Source organism: Macrobrachium rosenbergii, chromosome 2 (assembly GCF_040412425.1).
Source record: "Macrobrachium rosenbergii isolate ZJJX-2024 chromosome 2, ASM4041242v1, whole genome shotgun sequence".
Taxonomy (NCBI): Eukaryota; Metazoa; Arthropoda; class Malacostraca; order Decapoda; family Palaemonidae; genus Macrobrachium; species Macrobrachium rosenbergii.
In genome coordinates, this window is record NC_089742.1 from 68,391,506 (window position 1) to 68,413,286 (window position 21,781).

At 34.7% G+C, this 21,781-nt stretch overlaps 1 protein-coding gene across 7 annotated transcripts in view; it reads right to left on the reverse strand.

Moving 5' to 3' along the window:
- The window catches only part of LOC136848067 (transcription factor SOX-4-like), a 367,604-nt gene that overhangs the window by 190,088 nt on the left and 155,735 nt on the right, over nt 1–21,781 (reverse strand). For 3 of the 7 annotated variants that reach the window (XM_067120243.1, XM_067120249.1, XM_067120274.1), the window contains one exon: nt 10,819–10,893. The exons of the other annotated variants lie outside the window; for them this stretch is intronic. The gene's annotated coding sequence lies outside the window, so the exon portion shown is untranslated. The remainder of the gene's footprint in view (nt 1–10,818; nt 10,894–21,781) is intronic. 7 annotated transcript variants of the gene reach the window in all.

Genomic DNA, 21,781 nt, shown 5'->3' on the forward strand with positions numbered 1-21,781 from the left:
GAATGGATATACAAATATGTACATACATATGTATGTATGTGTATATATATACTGTATACATATATATATATGTATATATATATACTGTATATACTGTATATGTATGATATATATATATATATATATATATATATATATATATATATATATATGATATATAAATTATAATGTGTGTGTGTGTAAAGTTCCCACATATATATATATATATATATATATATATATATATATATATATATATATATATATATATATATTTATATATATATATATATATATATATATATATATATATATATATGTTGAAAATAATGATTTTAAATACAGAAGGGAAAGTTAGTTGCTTTATTATGTACCTGTGCAAAACCATGTTCAAGTGCACGTATGTATATGTAGCAAAGATGTAAAAAAATACGAATAACAAGACGATAGCGTTCAAATGTATAAATGAAAAACTCAGTTCTGTGACATCCCGAATGTTCGACGACGCCAATCTGTCATTTTATGTCAACGAAATGCTCCGCGATCCACCGCAACGTAGAACTAAATGCGATGATTATACCATCTGATATTTTCCAAGGGACGAAAGAGGAACAGGATACATGAGATGAAACGAAGGAATGAGAAAAGAGGGAGGAAGAAAAACTCCAACCGAAAAGGTGATTTAGTGTCCTACGCGTTCGGGGTTTTTATATTCCCCATAGATCGGCACAACTTACATATACAAACCTCTCTCTCTCGCTCTTTTTCACTCTTCGTTTCTGTCTCAGTTTCAGTCTGCATGTCTGCCAGTTAGTTTAATTCCTGTCTCTTTGTCTGAGTGTTTCAATCTTTGTGTTTGTGTTTGTGTCTCAGTTTCTATATCTGCATCTGTCAGACTGACTTTCCTCCTTCTCCTTCTCTTCTCTGCCTGTCTGTCTGTCAGTCTGACTGTACTTTTTCCGCTCAGTTGATCAGCCTGAAATGCAAAATCCGGAGGACCTGTTTTAATTTCCTTAGGAAGGAAGGCGCGAACTAGGGCGAGCACATAAAAGTAAGACAAGTATAAACGTGGCAGTCGTTAAATTTCATCTTGTACAGAGAGGGTGATAATTCACACATCATCCCACCCACTGTTTTATTCGTTTGTGTTTTCGCCTGAGGAGTTCAATAAGAACTTCTCAGGCGTCTCTATATATGTACACACATACACACACACACACACGCACACATACAGACATGTATATATGTATATATACACAAACCACACACACACACACATATATATATATATATATATATATATATATATATATATATATATATATATATATATATATATATATATATATAACATTAAAGGCTTTTCCTAATGTTTTATAAAAATTGCATAAATCATCGTCGGGTCGTAGAATCACATTATAAACAAATAAATCGACACTGAAGAAATAGCCAGGCCATAAATTTTTATTGCGTTGCTGAACAGGATTGTATAATATACAACAGAGAGAGAGAGAGAGAGAGAGAGAGAGAGAGAGAGAGAGAGAGAGAGAGAGAGAGAGAGAGAGAGAGAGAGAGGATGTATCGAAAAGCATTACATGAGAGAGAGAAGAAAAATGTATCGAAAAGCATCACATATATATATTTTAGTGTACAAGTAAGGTAAAAATGATCATTACATAACAGAATGGCGAGATGACAAACCCCTGCCCAAGGGAGATTTGTAGCTTCACGAAGGTTGGGCCAAGTTATCTTTATTTTGCTTAATCACTCGTTTATAGGACTTGGTCATGAGGGGCTGATTCGACATTTACGAAGTGTAAACAAGAGCTTATTACCCGTTTACAATGATTTTACGCAAAAAATTTGAATATACATTATATTGCACACATTTTCTATTTATATATATACAGTATATACATATATACATACAGTATAATATATACTGTACACACACACACACACACACACACATATATATATATATATATATATATATATATATATATATATATATATATATATATATATATATAATATTTAGAGAGAGAGAGAGAGAGAGAGAGAGAGAGAGAGAGAGAGAGAGAGAGAAAATGGCTTAGATACCATTCTCAAGAGAAGAATATATTCTGCAAAATTTTGATAGAATCAGTGAGAGATTAAAATGTGGTAACTCACCCGCTTTTTTGAGCCTAGGCTGGAAATGGTTTTTTAATAGGATTCCAATAAGGTGTGTAATGAGGACGGCCTGGTTCAACATTGGTATTTTTCAGATTCCTTTCTAGGGCGCTTTCTCCCGATATTCTCAGCGTGTGTTCCAAGATATTATCAGCTTCTGTTCCTGATATTCTCAGTCATTTTATTTTCATTCTTGGCATCTTTTCCATAAGTCATCGACCATTTATTTTCATGACAGTCTCGACGTCTTCCTTTGTTTATTCTCGTTCTTTTTCCTTCAGATTCTCATCAATTTTTCCGTCTTAGTCTCACTGATTTTCCTCGATATTCTGCGAATGACTTATTCTCTTTCCTTGGTCTGCCAAGTCTCGTCCTTTGATTTTCTCAAACTATTTTCCTGACATTCTGAGTCTCCTTCTCATACGCATTTATGACTCGAGTTCATCATGTGTCGCCCGAGCGGTCCACACACGTCGCCTCCCCATTTACGAAATGATGGCTACAAATTACTCAGAGGCAATAGCGTCGACAAGTCAAGCTGCGTCATTTCTTTTGACGAATGTAGATCCTGATTAACATAGAAATTACCAGTACCCTATGATGCCATTTCGATGGGTTCTGCGGGAATCGTAAGTGACGCAGAATATTCATAGCGAAAATTCTTGTACCTTTTCATCAAGATGTAATTAGTTTCTATATTTAGAAGAGTGGAATAGCACAGCTCTTTCACTGTAAGTGTTAGATATCTAGAAATTAATCATCTGATCTGCTATGTGATATACAGGGATTTTATATAACGCAGGAAAATTCTAAGAAATGACGGACTCTTCAGTATTGTGGTCAACCAAATCGAACGGGTAAAACTGAGAACGATTCATAAGAACAGAAAACTCTTGTTATTTCTTTTGAAAAAGTGTCCTCCCTTAATAACAGAATCCTCTTCGTTGCATACACTTAGTTTTATCACACCCACTGACTTAATCCTTCCTTGGAAAACACAGCTTTACTTTATGTTCACAGTTTCATTGTTTGGCTTTCAAGGCATCAGAATGTTCTTATTGAAGGCTATAATAAATCATACTCTATCACAAAAGCCACGATGTCACAATGTTCAGTACTTGATTTCTTTCATTTTATTCGCTGTCAAACAGTAAAACTATGGCGCAGTTTTCCTAGGAGTGTTATGGATGTTGTTGATCGCAAACACCTAGTTCTTTGTTGGTTTATGTATTACTATTTCCTTATTTTTTACACCTTTATTACACTTTATCTCTGTATATCGATCTACTTGCAAAATTTATCACACTGGTGGAAGCTGCGTATCAACTAAATATTTTGGCACGCCCGACATGAATGCATGCATAATAATAATAATAATAATAATAATAATAATAATAATAATAATAATAATAATAATAATCCAGCATAAATCACAGTTAGAGCAAGAATAATGATAAAATTATCCAAGCATATGTGGTATTGTTGCGAAGAATCTATACTTCATTAAATGAACTATGTGTGCGTTAGACGCCTTTTCAAAAAATCTAAGCAATACAAACTTCGATTGCTAACACCCTTTCAGCCTTGTTAATAAGTATGTGGAAACTCTGCCTTCCTTAGTGTTTTCTGCAATAACCGGTTTCTTTGTCTTCACCATAAACCAATTAAAAAATGCTCCAGTTTCTTCGGCGCAATCGAGTTTTCTGTACAGCCGCTACAGTGTATAATAAAGGCCACCGAAAACAGATCTATCTTTCGGTGGTTTCGGTATAATGCTGTATGAGACGCGGCCCATGAAACTTTAACCAGGGCCCGGTGGTGGCCTATCCTATATCGTTCCCAGAAGCACGAGTGTGGCTAATTTTAACCTTAAATAAAATAAAAACTACTGAGGCTAGAGGGCTGCAATTTGGTATGTTTGATTATTAGAGGGTGGATGATCAACATATCAATTTGCAGCCCCCCTAGCCTTCATAGTTTTTAAGATCTGAGGGCGGGCAGAAAAAGTGCGGACAGAATAAAGTTCGGACGGACAAAGCCGGCACAACAGTTTTCTTTTACAGAAAACTAAAAGAGGTCACATAACTTGACAGGCCACTCATAAAATACAAATGTTATTGTTCGCCAGCGAAAACCAACTTACAAAAGGATTTTGTACTTTTGCAGATGAAACAGTTGAGCGTTAGCATGCTGGTAAGAGTTACCCTTATACGTTTATTATAAATCTTGTTTAGAGAATACACTGAAACATTATTTATCCTCTTACAAATGTAATACTATGAAACTATGGGATTTCTTTGACTTAATCCTTTTACTGTTATTATGGCAGTCACCACTTTTTTTTAAATTATAGAACGAGATCCGCAAAACTGATATATCTGAAGTTAAACCTTTAAGCGGTGTAAGGAAATCTTAAATAGATGCTTCTATGACAAACTCTTTTCCTCATTTTTTTTTTTTACTTTACTTTCTAATCTTTCTATCAGGAGACGTCTAGACGACGTTTAAATAATACATACAAACCATTCTATTGTACTTTTACTTTTTCTTCTGCCTTCCTTATTTGCTCAGTGTTTGTAGATCTTCTGCCATCAAGCCTTATAGGCTAGTTAATAATTTCGAGATCTCATTAACCATGCTCCCCCCCTCACCCGACTCTTTCAATATCTGGATTCCCAGGAGTTACCCACAACTCCAAGCTTGTCTTTTTCACATTACTTATAAACGACTTAATTTCCCAGGACACTTGGCACTGGTCGAGCAGCTTCCTATACCTACAGGGATAATGGCATTAGTACCACATACTTCAGAACATTTCTTCTACCATTCGCAGAATATTGATTTCCTGTCGGGGATGTCTGCATCCTCCTGGGATGTGTCTTTCCGACAAGAGTTCTGCTGGAAGAGGTGGTGCCGTTTTCTACCGGTGGAATATAGTTCATTTGACCATAAAGTCTATTTCAACAGGAAAAATCCTTGAGCAGCTTTTAATGCCTGAACCTTAACAACCAGCCCGTAAAGGTTCTTTTTCCGTTACAGCAGCACTCATAATCTGCTGATGCGCCATGTTGACTCCATGACCAATACTAACATATTTCATTCGCCTATAAAGAAAAATTGGCAGTCTTACTAATGCCGATGTTCATTGACTTTAAAGGAGGCACTATTAATACTTTAAAGAACCATGCATCATTGCCTTAATCTTCCTGGCTTGAACTGATTTATATAATATATATATATATATATATACACACATACACACACACACACACACACACACATATATATATATATATATATATATATATATATATATATATATATATATATATACATACATATATACATTATATACTACATACATACATACATAAGTACATACATATGTGTGTGTGTTTGTTAATGTATTTAAATTAATTTGCTTTTCCCCTGTTTTCTCTATCCTTTATGCGTATTCTTTTCTTTTCTTTTAGGGTAGCTGGGTACGCTATGTATCTGTTTATAATAATAATAATAATAATAATAATAATAATAATAATAATAATAATAATAATAATAATAATTAATAATAATTATCCTTCAAGATTCGATTTTGTATTTACAACATTGTTCTAAATAATCAGTGTTTTTCATGGACACCTGTTCTTTGGACCCACTCACCACCTCACAGAATAAACGCACGCTTCCAAACACACATAAACATAACGACAGTTTCTCCAGCAGGAAAAACTCGCGGATTCCACCATTTGTCAGAGCAGCATCAAACGACCCAGTGTCATAACTGTTTCCCATGACAAATATCCCTTGAAGAGACCGAGGGGCTTTCAGATGTTCATAAGCGAATGCGAAATATGTCACCGGGTGATGTGCACGGAGAGCCCAGCCATTAATTAGACGGTATGTCAAAATCTCGGCGAGATGAATCTCTCTCAAGCATCCCCTCTGCGCTTCATGACGAAAAGCATCATTAGGAAAATGAATGTTTTTCGTTGCTTGTCAAGGCCACCAGCCATCTTGTGAGGTTCTTTTATCATGTAGCTCAGCGGAGCGTGATCTGCTGTAATTGCCTTGCCATGAAATAGGGAAATCAAGCTTTAGATTTTCTCATGCTCACGTGTTATGATTTGAAAAGAAATCCACACACACACATTATATATATATATATATATATATATATATATATATATATATATATATATATATATTATATATATATATACATACACACATATACATATATATATATGTATATATATATATATATATATATATATATATATATATATATATATATATATATATATATATATATATATATATATATATATATATATATATATATATATATATATATATTCTGAATTTCAATTATTAATTTGTATGTATTCTCAAAATCACGCCGTTTTTTTAACAAAAGGTGGGTCCAGAAAAAATGACCCCACCACTTTCATACTTAAATTTCTGAATCGTAGGTGAACCTAATTTGCAAAAATATTCTGAAACATTAGCTACTTTACAAACTTATACAGAAGGCTCATCAGCAGCGTGTAAACACCTCACACACACACAAACACACAATGCGACCCTCACCTCTGTCTTCTACTCTCCCGTGATTCCTGAATATTCAGACATCTTTTCCAGTACCTCTTTCATGACGGATATTCAGGGTTTTGTAGGTCTTAATCTCAACACCTCAGTATTACATAGTATTTTCACTAAATTGTCGTCCTCAGGTACACCCTTACGTCAATCTTTTTTACCACTTTGACGACTCTACTCTTCTCTGCTTTTAAATTCTCCTTATGCCTCATATACTATGCAAACAGTTAATTTCATCAGCTTCTTTCATTTGCATTCGACGTCCACTTCACCTCCACAAAGCAGAGTTGCCTCAACATTCCATTCTCACTAAAACGCAAACATTTATCATTATTTGCATTCTCTTTAACAATGAGGGCTCCAGATAGCGTTCACCTTCGGGTTCTCCACAAGACTTTTCGGATAACGTTGCAAGCACCGTACCCTCTTTCGCTCTGGCTGAAACCCACCACATTCGGCCAAGTGCACTGAATCTAATTCACTACTTAAATCAACAGAGGTGCAATGGGTTTCTGAAGGGCATGTCCTTCCAGCCGTCCCTTCCCTATATGTATATATCGATCACAACACAAATATTCTTATTTGAATAAAATAAATCCAACTTAACTCAATTCTTCATGATAAAGGAAATTTTATTTTCTATACAATTCTGTCGGCTATTTTGTTTCATCATTTTCTAACCGTTTTCTTATTTTATTATCACTTCCATCTGAGTTCTGAGTAGAATCTTACTACCAAAAGAATTTCGGAAAAAAATGTCTAAATTCCTTAAAAAATCAACAGAACAATACTTCGCCTTTTCTCTATTTTAAGCGTTTGTAGTAAATGTAAAAATATGAAACAGAATACTGTTGACACTATTTACGAAGCAAGTTTAACAAACGAATCTTTCCATGTAGAGACGCCAGAAAAAAGAAAAATTGATAGATGACGGTACAAAAATAATGCCCCAAGCCTTTTTTTTTTAACGATGTACGCAGCAGGAACATAGTTAAACCTTGAAAAAAGAAGTGGAAATAATATCCAACATATCTACGTTACAGTTTTATTTATTTATTTATTTATTTTCAGATGAGAGACAACCTTGATCGAGCAGCTCAGAATGACTGGGTTAATGGCTGCTGAGCTTTTTTCTTCTACAGCCATCCACACTTGGATAAAACGGCTTACTTTTGAAACAAAATTGCCAACGCCGTATGTACCGGATATAGATGCCATGGTGTTTTGCGAACAAATAATATTTGTCTATAGATATATATGTGTATATATATTATATACATAAATATATATATATATATATATATATATATATATATATATATATATATATATATATACATATATATATATATATATATATATTTATATATAATATATAATATATATATATTTATATTTGTGTAATCATTAACATCATCAACGCCTCTAATGCTATGTTAACAAAGGCCATATATATATATTATATATATAAATATATATATATATATATATATTATATACATAATATATATATATATATATATATATATATATATATATATATATATATATATATATGATATAAATTCGTGTAATCATTATCATCATCAACGCCTCTAATGCTGTGTTCAGCAAAGGACCCCTGTGGATCAGCCACTCATGTCTTTCCTATACTTTATCTTCCACAAATCTCTGCTTGTCTCCAGCCAGCCTCCTCATTCAAGCAGGTCTAGGTCTTCCAATTCTTTTGATTTCCGGCTGAAACCATCACGTATTACTCTGCCATGTTGCGTATAGGATGCTCATGCCATCTCCATCTCTCTCTCAGCATTATTTCAATTAGATTAGGAACCTCCGTGATTTCTCTATGGTATCCTTTCTAACTATCTTGGCACCTGAATCTCAATATTCTTAGAGCTGTATTCTCAAAGCGCAAAAAACTTTAGGATACAATTCTTTTACCATACAAAGACTAATGTTCGCACAGCAACGCATGCAGATCATACTAGACTTATTTTAATTTCTTGTGTAGTTTCAGTCTATTTTATTTCCAAATTTTATTCACTCGGCTCTCTGTTTGGTTGACATATATACAGTATGTGTGTGTGTAAATGTATATGTGTGTGTGTATTTATAAATATATATATATATATATGTATAATCTATATATAATGTATATATAAATCTATATATATATATATATATATATATATATATATATATATATATATATATATATATATATATATATATATATATAGAGAGAGATATAGAGAGAGAGAGAGAGAGAGAGAGAGAGAGAGAGAGAGAGAGAGAGAGATTAACATTTACAGTACTTTGCGTAAGCCATAAAATTCGCGATACTGCAACGCAGCTGAAAGCAAAGCAACAACATGACCGATCATCTCGCGAGCTTTCCCAGGCATCCATCCACACATGCCGGGCGAATTTCGTCTGCGAAGGAAAAATTTTCGAAGTTGCTCCAGATGGCCCACCCCCACGAGCGAGGCACGTGATTTGTATAGAGAAATAACATTATGGAAACGGCAGCAAATCACACAAAGACACCCAGCCCCTTCCAGCCATTTCCCTGACCCCCGTCCCCCTCCCCCGTCCCTGCTGCCCCAAGACAAAAGGGATATTACCACTTTTATGGCAAAAGAAAATGTGTTTCTGTTGACCGTAATAGAACATCAGTGAGTTCCATTTGGAGTCGAGAAGAGACAGTCGACAGACGAGGGACGGAAGACAAATTGACTGGAATTTGCTGCCGACCGAGGGAGAAGGGAACGAAGAGAGAGAGAGAGAGAGAGAGAGAGAGAGAGAGAGAGAGAGAGAGAGAGAGAGAGAGAGAGAGAGAAATTCATATTGATGAAAATATTCTCCAAAAATATGTGAGGGGCATATGAACACTGGAAAGATATATGTATATATATATACATATATATATATATGCATATATTATATATATATATATATATATATATATATATATATATATATATATATATATATATATGTGTGTGTGTGTGTATATATATACATATATATACACATATACAGTATATATACGTATATTTGAACCTATCGAGAAACTTTATTTTGTGAGCGCCATAAAAAGCACGGTAAATAGGGCAGTGTGCCATTTAGATAAAAACGAAAGGTCGTATTATAGCTTTGTGTATTATAACTAAACCGCGCAGCTGTCTTTCGTTCTACTATTTTATATATATAAGTTAATCAAATTGTTATCTATCTGAATTTGGAAATTATATAATTGTCTTAATGAGAGAGAGAGAGAGAGAGAGAGAGAGAGAGAGAGAGAGAGAGAGAGAGAGAGAGAGAGAGAGAGAGAGTTCTAAGTGCATAATGGTCACTGTAATTTCAGTCAAGTAATTACATTCACTGAGCAGCAGTACCATCTTATATTACATGAAATTTAATTCTTTAACCACTAAGTATTTATTTAAGATTTATGGCTGTTCTGGTTGCGGGTGAGATAAATACAAGTCACTTACAGGGAAGAAGGTTGAGGACCACTAAATTTGGGAAACATCAAAACAAAACTACAGAAACAAAAATCTACGGAATTCTGAGGCCTTTCCTATTTTCGCATTCTAAAACCGTTTCCTTTATTTTCTTTTTTTAAAGAGATGAATATGTTATTTGCTGGTATTTTTCCCGTTCCCAATTAATCTTCGTTGTTTCAATCAAGCCTGGGTTAAGTCACGGTATCAGAGTGCCTGCCTCCCTATGTTTGTGAGACTGAAGAATATACAAAATGTCAATTGTTTAATCACCATGAGCATTTTAGATAACAATATGGAAAAGCAATCCGTCCTACACGTTATCAGAAGAAGAATTAGTTTGCTATATTTTCTCCTAAAGGGCAAGGAAACTTGTTTTCTGAAACATCGTAAATTTACAATACATCGGAAGGAATTTGCATTAAGATTAATGATCCCATACGAAAATGAGCGCTAAAAGAAGAAGTCTTCTCGAGGATACGGATCTAGACGGTACGAATTCCTACTACTACTATCATCCAGTATTTACCACCCTTTTCTTTTGAAATAAGTCACGTACCTGTAGCAGACGCATGCACATTTAAACGAGAATTGCCTCTCATATAATACTGACGAGAATTCCTCCAAACTGGTTCTGCGAAAGAAAATAAACATTTTTTTTAATTCTGGCAAAAAAGAAGTCAGCTTTATGTCTTTCGTTCAAGAATTCACAATCAATATACTCTGGATTCTAAAGATGTGGATTAATATAGATTTTACTGGTTACATCCATCACCTTCCCCATCGTAAATTCTTGTTAGTATTTGGAAATGCTTTTCACCGAAAGGCTTAATTAATATTCTTGCTAAACCATGATACCATCAAAAAAGAAAGAGAATAGATCATTCGAATAGTTCGAGAAACTACAAATCGTTTTTAGTCATTCATCCGATATTTGCTTGCTTTAGAAAATACGACAGGGATAACGCCTTGTCCCTCCGAAATGCTTAACTTTTTTAATGACCTGTTTAAACTCTCTTGGGAAATTTCGGGTGAAAATTTCGCTCGCTGCGCCAACTCTTTTATTGCCTCGACGAATTTCAGCTCAACTTTCAAATCTTGCGTTCTTCCAGAATCTAAATTCTATACTGGGATTTAGCGAATACTTTTCTAAGACGGTTTACATATATATGTGTATGTATATATATATATATATATATATATATATATATATATATATATATATATATATATATATATATATATATATATATATATATATTCCGTATTTAGGAAATTCGGCTCTCCAGTCCGTTAGCTAGGAAGTCAAATTTCATGGCGGCTGGAGGAGACCCCCGCTAGGGGTGACAGAATGTAGGCATCCTACCCGCAATATCATACAATATTGGGGGACAGAAAGCTGTTAGGGCACAAGGACAAGTCAGGATAGTAAATGGGCCACTAAGCTGACCCTTAGTTAGTCTTAACTATAAGACCTATTTCCCTTTGACCTTTGTTCTGCTGTTATTTACTTCTTTCAGATGTACCACTGTCCTGTACTCGCTGCTAGAATCCAGGGGCCGACTCTGTGACCTGAATCCTCCTCACTCCGTTCCCCGACTCTGAAGTGCAAGGTCGCTTCACTCTTAACTACAACAAGTCTGGTGCTACTCTGTCTCCCCACACTGGCCACATGTCCGAACTTCTGAGAAGCGGCCTGAATCCATCATCTGCAAGCGAGCTCCATGCACAGATGCAATAAGGTACGTCTTGAAGTCGCAAATAACGCCAGTGTTCTTTTCCTAGTCCTGAATTTCTCTCAGTTTTCAGTATTTCCAACTTTTCATTCTCCCAAACAGAGTCCCTTTGTTTCCCACAGCCTAGCACGCACATTTTCCCTCATGACTTGTGCCAAGCTTAAATTAAGTTTGTTCTGTGATAATAATTAAAGCATTCCCACCATAGTGTTACCATGTGCTAATCAAATCTAATTAATAATTCCCACCATCGTGAATAATTAATTTCATGTGAGAGACAGTCTGTGTAAATGAATGCTGAACTGGAATTCTTTTCCAGAATCCTGTTATCTGGCTCTTCACATTCTGCCCCTGCCCTTGTGAAACAATTGCCTTAGAAGACTTAATTCCATTTTGCCACGGGCAAGACCATCTGCAATCGACAGTCTACCAGGGCCATGTGTTAGGCCTCTCAAGGTTAATGTTGTGCTATGTAAAATGATTTTATCAGCCAGTCTCACTTGAAGTGTTTTATAAGATTAGCATCAAACTCTTTGTAGGGCTGTAGCCTACTCAGATTTATTTATTTGCTAACTGTAGTTATACTTTTTTATGGCACATTGCATGTGCCTTGATTGCTGAACGGCCAGCCTGTCCACATTAATTTCTAGTTGCAAATCTGTAAATAAATTAATTTAATTTAACCGACTGGTTTGAAAGGCTACCTTTCCGTTTTCTTTGAATAGATGTAATTTCAAGGTAAGTTTTAGCCTACTATTAATTACATTTATTGCTTATGTTCTGATATCTAGGTGTTGGTCTCTAGGGCAAAATTACATTCAAAATTCAATTTAACTCTTCCAACCGGATGCAGAACATAACAATATATACACACACAAATATAATATATATATATATATATATATATATATATATATATATATACATATATATATATACATACATACATATATATATTAACTTTATCACATACACAACTGTTCTGTGCATTAGTAGAACTACTAAAAGGACCTCATTCAAACTGGACGGTATCTAATGGATACCATCCAGTTTGAAGGAGGTCCTTTTAGTAATTCTACATATATATACAGTATGTATATATATATATATATGTGTGTGTGTGTATATGTATGTATATATATATATATATATATACATACATATATATATATATATATATATATATATATATATATATATATATATATATATATATATATATATATATACTGTATATATATGCAACTTTAGAGTTAACATATTTCCCCGTACTCTGAGACAATGACAACGTGAGAATGTCATGACTTGGACGGTATCTGCTGGTCTGAAGAAGTCTGCTTCTTGGAAGTTATATACCCCTTTTTAGAAAAGTTATTTACTCGTCCTCTTACTAAGGTTTGCCAAGAGGTCTCATTTTGCTCTCTTTCGCTGCAGATTTGAATCAAAGCCTTTCATCTTGTAAGACAAAATTCTCTTTGTATCTGGTTCGATCCTAATTTTGCCGGTATGACTTTAGATATAGTTCTCAAGTTAAGTATACCTTAGTTACCAGACCAGACCACTGAGCTGATTAACAGCTCTCCTATGGCTGGCCCGAAGGATTAGACTTATTTTACGTGGCTAAGAACCAATTGGTTACCTACCAACGGAACCTACAGCTTATTGTGGAATCCGAACCACATTATAGCGAGAAATGAATTTCTATCACCCGAAATAAATTCCTCTAATTCTTCATTAGCCGGCCGGTGACTCAAACTCGGGCCTAGCGAGTGCTAGCCGACACCTCTACCGACTCGACCAACGAGGAACTATAGTTCTCAAGGGAAAGCTGACACTGACTCCCCCGTCTTACATGTGACTAGTACTTAGCATCTCACTTTAGTTAGGACTTTGCTAACAGATAATCACAGGTAAGTCATACTGGTCAATCCTGTTTTACAATTCACTTATATATTCAGTGGTTGGTTTTTTGTTGTTGTTGTAAGATAACATTTCCGTTAGATCAGTATTGGCTCTTAGCTATTTGTTCGTATATGTGCCCCGCGTCCGATTATTGATGATGCAAAGTATAATAACACGACTATATATTTCAAAACCAATTCAAGGATTTCAACAGGACAATGAAAAGATTTATATCTTAATTATACTTAAACTCATTAATTTACCTTAGTACATTAAGAAACAAATGGAAAATTTTCTACTTAATCACAAATGAGCAACATACCGTTTGGCATGGGAAAGAGGGAGAATTCCTTTCTTCGCTCTTATCTCAGACAAATCGGAAAAGAAAGACTCTTTTTACTGTTCCTGCTTCTCAAGTCGTTGTCTATAGTTTGTTTACAACGTGAGTCGTCTCTTATCGCCTTATCGCTGTTACTGTTTGAGTTTGGGACACCTTGTTGTTTTCATAAATCCCATGTCTACTTGTATCTGGTTTTCATACTCCGGATCCCTTTGTGGGATTTTGTACTTAATATACTTCAGATTCTCTCTCTCTCTCTCTCATTCTATTATTATGTGGCAACTCTAACAAATGTTCATACATCCTGTATATCCTCATTGATTCTACACACACACACACGCACACACAAACACACACACACATATATATATATATGTATGAATGCATGCATATATACTGTATATATATATATATATATATATATATATATATATGTATTATACACTTTGTTTTCATGCCTCTATTCATTTGGTTTTATAGCTGTTGGCTGTCGTAGGCAGCTGGAAAACGCTACGTTATTGCAAGGGATATTCAAAGTCAACAAGCTTTTACGCAATTCATTTAATATCCAATTTCAGTTGAAAATAAATAAATAAAAACTGCGAACCTTTAACCTAAATAATGGAACAACCAAAATTTTTAAGGGAACATTAAAATCTTGCTAACTGAACATTAAACAGCAATACACCGATATATACTTTTCATCTTCATAGCCGTACTCTTTGAAACATTAAACATAAAATGAACAGACTTCTGTCCATAAACAGGACAAAAACAAGACCTCTTGCTAATCATATATTTTATGGTGCTTTAACGCCTACCATACAACGCTAGTTCTCTTATATGATTTGTTGCTCCAATATTTTGCAAAACATTTTTAGTTTATGAATTTGTAAGTTCAAAACATAATGATATACGGTAAATATACCTGTATATGCACACACACACACACACATATATAGGTGTGTGTGTGTGTGTGTGTGTGTGTGTGTGTGTGTGTGTGTGTGTGTGTGCGCGCGCTCGCGCGCTCGCCCTCGTGTATGTTTTACGTATGTGTTGGGAATTTTCTCCTTAATTACACACGAAGAAACTGCATATGTGACGATACTAAATGAGTCTTTAAATGCGACGTTCTTACGCTCTATTTCGTTAGCTTCAAGAGACCAATTGGAAATCGTTATTCCATGTTGTGTATGTTAGGGTTATAGATTATTCTCCATAAAGCCAGATTTGCGCTTCCTGCTAGAGTTTTTAAAGTCAGACGACCTCATCTCTTTTGATGGCTCTCCTACGCCTAGTTGCCTTGGCGATTAGTAAACAAACAGAGAAGCAAGGTCTGAATACATACACACACACATATATATACACACACACACACAACATATATACATATACTGAGAGAGAGAGAGAGAGAGAGAGAAAGAGCGACTCCGATCATTCTTCTATTATATTGTTTTATTTCTCCCTGTCTATCTATCTAGAAATCTAGATTTGTTTACGTATATCTTTCTACAGATAGATGGATGGATAGATGGATAGACAGATAGATAGATAGAGTGTTCAATCAACTCTCTCCCGCTAGTTTTTAAAGTCGGCCGCTCTCATCTCTTTTGGTGGTACTCCAGCGCGCAGTTACCTTGACGATTAGAGAGCAAACAACGGTTCTGAACAAGTTCTGAATATATATACATACGTGTATACATACATACGTACATTATATAAATACATTCATACATACATACACGCATATTTATATATATACATGTACACATACATACGTACATTATATAAATACATTCATACATACCTGCATATATATACATACATGTATACATACATACATACATACATATAGGTACAATATATGTATATATAATAATTATATATATATATATATATATATATATATATATATATATATATATATATACCTAGATCTATAATATGTATAAATTACAATCTCATATCTCTCTCTCTCTTGACAGCCATAAAGTTATTGAATACTCGTGAAGGTTTAATGTTGGCTTTTTATAAGGGTTATAAGTAACGTGAGACACTATTCCTGACTCGTAATCCTATTAGAGTTTTTGCCTTTTGAGTCTCCATGATCCCTTTTGATTGCAAGATACACAGGAAGGTTACTTGCAAGAAAACCAGTCGCTCTTTTTAAGCAGAGGAATTTAGTTATTTCCAAAGATACACAAATTTCTTTCTGATTTTTGTACCTAAATATATCAGATGATAGATTTCGTAAATAATAAGTATAGTATTTATTTTTACCTTATTTATAATTAATCACCAGAAGCTTTCAGACCAAGTATTCCCATGACTAATTTCCCATAGCTTGGGCAAAGGATTTGCTTGTGGAGGCCTCTTCGATTTTCACCTACAATAATATATAATATACTGTAATAGGGCGAAGTACTCATCACTCATGTTTGTGTTTTTTTTTTTTTTATCTCGGTCATCCTTCTCTTCCTCAAACTGTTACTTACGACAGTCGATATATAGCCGTGCACCTATTCACTGCCCAGTAACAGAGGCACACATAGTTTTCAGGAAAAGCTTCCTTATCGCTCTTTTCATTACCTAGGGATACAGCACGAGCTTCATGTAATTACCTGATTTTGAAAGCCCATGGCAACCACTTTGCTTGGCCGCCTTGCTTTCGTCACCATCAAAAAGAAAATACATGGGGATCAGACCAATGAATTTGAATTCTCCGTCTTTATAGGTGAAAAGTTACATTCTGGAAACAAACTGAGAAATGACAGGATCTTGAGGAACGTAAGATTAAAGGCACATAAAAACTAACTACGTCTTATGCCCGCAACCTGCTTGCAAAGCCATTGGTAGACTTTGCAATATAGCAGACTGCCAAACCCAGGTCTTTAAAACAAGGTCTACAGTAGCGTTCTCCCAAAAAGAGCGGAGTGGCCATTAAAAAGGCAAGTCAGACCTTGAGCTAAGAGGTCCGATTTACTTTCAATGTAGAAAACTTTTGATTCTCTACCAAGAAGAAGAAGAAAAGGACGGTAGTGCGGATTCTGTTCGAGTTATAAGTTTTCTCAGTGTTATGCAAGAAATTTCCTGTGGAAGTAACTGACGTACTCAGTAAAAGATACTTATAGAACAAAAAGTTTGGCCAAGCTACGTAAAATCTGACTTGTGGTTGCGATGTGGTCTCGCATCACGTTTCTTCGTTAATTCTTAAAAAGATGACAGAAGGAGAGTGAACTCTCCGGCCATGACTACCTTTTCTCAGAGACCGTTCTGTATACCTTGCCATAACACTTTCCAGTGAGGTGTGACCATGGGGCTTTTCCGCACGAAGTGAATAGAGAAGCAAAATAGGAAAGTATATTTGACAGTGTTTCATTCAATTAGGCACTGAAAGAAACACACCTACATACATCAGTTCTCGACAACGTCATCCCTGCAATGAGGCAGATAAGGAAGGTAAGGATCGATCAAGAATATGTTCACACATTACCAGCTAGCAAATGAGCAGCTGGGAAGATACTCCAAAATAAAATCATTACTAACCCAGTTGCATCGTCGTTCACCCTTGTTTCCAGCATAATTCCGAAAATACTGTGGAAATTACATATTTACACACAGGAAGTAACGAGCTACACGCACACTTGATGTGCTTTCTAAGGACATCTGTAAAAAAAACTAAGTGATTGAACTGGGAAACAACAAAAACTTACATTTTTGTAGATACTGACACCTGACGAAATAAATTAACGAAAATTATTGGAATGATATGTTCTGTTCGGACGCTAGTTTTATTATTACTACTGTATACTACTACTGCCACCACTACAACTATAATTAGCTTTTGAAAGCTATCATTGCTTACTAGATATTGTGCAGAAAAGAAATTTCTTCAGTCACTTTAGTCTCTACTAAGTTAAATCACACTATTCAAAAGGAATGTTTGCAGCACTTGCAATGAAGATTCAGAAAAGTCAAGGGGGCATGAAGTGAAGGGACGAACATAAGTGATAATAGATTTTAGAAAATATTTAAAATCGGTAGCTCATCGGATCACAAAGGGAAATGTAAGCATGCTTAAATGAGATTAAAATAGGGGAAGGTGATATCAGGCTGGAGAGAGAGAGAGAGAGAGAGAGAGAGAGAGAGAGAGAGAGAGAGAGAGAGAGAGAGAGAGAGAGAGAGATTCAGATTTCCGGTTCCCTTTTCCACATATCTTATGGGATTCCACATACTCACAAAAATCTATATATACAGTACTACTTTTTGAGTTATCTTGCAATTCCGTTATTTCCAAAATATATCAGTTACACAAAGTTGGCTTGCATTTTCTTAAGATTCCATGATATTTGAACATGGCTCTTATGACAAGTAGGCTATCTGCATTACACACAGAAAACTCATATCGACACGCATACCCCTTACATGGAGCGGTAAAGATGCAATCGTTGGAAGATATACAGACTGGTTCCCTCGCACTGTATCATTTCATTTCCTTTTAAAAATATTTTTTCTGTGCGGTCAACCAACCTACAAAATATGACATCATATTTTTATTCCAGCTAACTGTAAACTCTTGCTGACTGTCTGTCTGTCTGTCTGTTTGTTTGTCACGAAGATGACTTTTTATCTTGTCCTTTCCTTAGGTCTATCCTCTTCTCTCCTCAATCCCCAGACGTGCTTAACGTCGGGGAGTGAGGCTCAGCTTCACCCACACAATAAATCCTACGGAGAGCGTTCATGCGCACACTGGAGCCAAACAGAAAATTGCTTACATCGAGCATTCTGATAAAGAGGAATTGTCGTTAGAGCTTAGGGAAACATGTAGTATTTTCTATGAACAAAAAATTGTCTATTTATCTACCTATCTATAAACACACACATATATAATATATATATATATATATATATATATATATATATATATATATATATATATATATATATATATATATATACATACATACGTACAGATAGATACATATCTACATACATATATGTATATATACGTATATACATACATATATATAGCGCATGCGCGCACGTGTGGATACAAAACGATGTTAGCATTATGTGTTGGCTCCTCGTGTCTGGCTTCATAGATTGATTATTTTCTTGTAAGATGAAAGAACAAAACTAAGAAGAAACAGAAAGAATATAAAATATGTTAAAACGATTATATATAAAAAAAACGCTCTCTTTATTGCCCTGCAACCCACCAGTCTTTTTCGGTATTATTCCTAAAACGAAGAAGATATAAAAACGCCCAAAGAAGGCACAGGAACTTCGTCTTTACTTGCCACTCTAAACGCTTTTCCAAAAAATAAAAAAGAGAGAGAGAGAGAGAGAGAGAGAGAGAGAGAGAGAGAGAGAGAGAGAGAGAGAGAAAAGAAAAAGAGAAAAAGGCTTTTAGGATACTTGTGAAGATTTTGGTTATTACATCAGGTTCGTACATCCTTCAAAAGGAAAGCGAGCGAGCTCTGGCAGTCCGTCGAGAGTCCTTTCACATTAAAGTTTGTTAAGAATTTTTTCTTCTCTAACTTTTCGTGGATTTCGCTTCTACTTAAAGACTGCTGCCCGGGATGGCTGGCTGGTAAAAGTGTTCGAACCGGCACGATGGGGATTTTTCCCAGTGGTAATCTTCCGCAAGCACGCAAGCACACACATACACTCACTCACACACACACACACACACACACATATATATATATATATATATATATATATATATATATATATATATATATATATATATATATATAGTATATATATATTATGAGTATATACTTATGAGTGCATCTTTCTTGCATAAAGAGAATGCAAATATTGTCAATAATCATACTTACTTTTACTTTTTCTCAGTTGGAACCTCAATGATAAATGATGAACAGAAAAAGAGATTGTTGCCCAGTGCTAAATACTGTGAATCATCATCCTTTGATATGTTTAGAAATTTTCATGTTGTCGTAAAATGAATGGAAATATCTCATATCTTATTTTTCTTTCAGTCTAATGTCTTTCGTCTACTCTAATAAAGGAGGAATATGGTGAGACTGTTGCCTGGTTTGTGTTGTCTTGTAAAATCGATGAATTAATGCATGCCATCTCTACATAATTATGCATCAATAGAAGTCAATAATTTAACGATACTGGTATAGCCAATTGCTTACTATTTCAAAAAGAACTGAAAACGTAGAGAGAGAGAACTGGTCTAAAAAGATCTGACATTTTACTGAGCTTCACCTCAACAAATACATACAAAACTGTATGATAAGTTAAGCAGTGGCTGGAGAGTATTAGAGAGGAGTGACGGTTGATTTATTTTCCCCAAACTAAAGATTCCAGTCCACATCCCTTAGACAAACAATATGACAATAAGGAAACTGTTCAGCGTCCGCAAGAGCAAATCCTCAAACTTATTTTAGCTTGTTGTTTATCGACAATAATGCGATTTAATGTCCCCGTGAGCATTGTGTCTTGTTATTGTTGCCAGCGGTTTTACTTCACCAACCTGCCATAAATCATTCAAGGTGAAGCAGACATTATCATTTTACTTGCCAAATGGAGCTGCAAACACAGCTGCCCACACGCACGCACGTGAACGCAAGTACACAATCGCTAATCCATTTCTGTGGTGTCACCTTCGTGCATCTTGTTTGCTCATGCAATATATGTATGCTATTCATCTTAATAATTCTTCTATTATGGCCAGATCTATCAGCTTGTATATTTAAGCATGCATGAGTCGCTCGACACACATACATACACACATATACGTACACGCTCACACACATATATTTTATACTGTATATATATATATATTACATATACATATTCATGTATGATATATATATATATATATATATATATATATATATATATATATATATATATATATATATACACAAAATATACATATATAAAACCTTGTAACAAAAAAACCAATACTCCCACAGAACACCAATGTGAAAGAAAACATAAAAGGTTAATGTAAAATATCCAAGTTTAATTCATGACACGTTGGTAAACAAATCCACTGTGATACGAAATACGCAATTTGAATAAAGTAGCCTCCGTTATACTGTACAAGTACCAACGTCCAAAACAAGAACAAAGTCTTTTCGGTAATTTCATAGCAAAAGAAACGAAAGACCTTTAGCAATTGAAGTGAGACATCGCGGCACTTACGGAAGATGGATGCTGACGCTCTCCGAATCGACTGGCACGCCCCGAGAAATTCCAAAAGTGTGTTGCGAGAATGTACATATCCTCTGACACATCATTTATTACGATCGATAACACGTGCCTTATTGTTCAACAAATCAACAGCAGGAATCTGGACAAGGATGGACTGGAGTCCACTATTAAAGTTAGTTGCATAACGCTTGATAACCTTAAAGAGTATCACAAATGTACAGTTTTAATATGATTTCCTTAACAGGCAACGGTAACTAGTTGTCATCAATATATATATATATATATATATATATATATATATATATATATATATATATATATATATATATATTATATATGTATATATA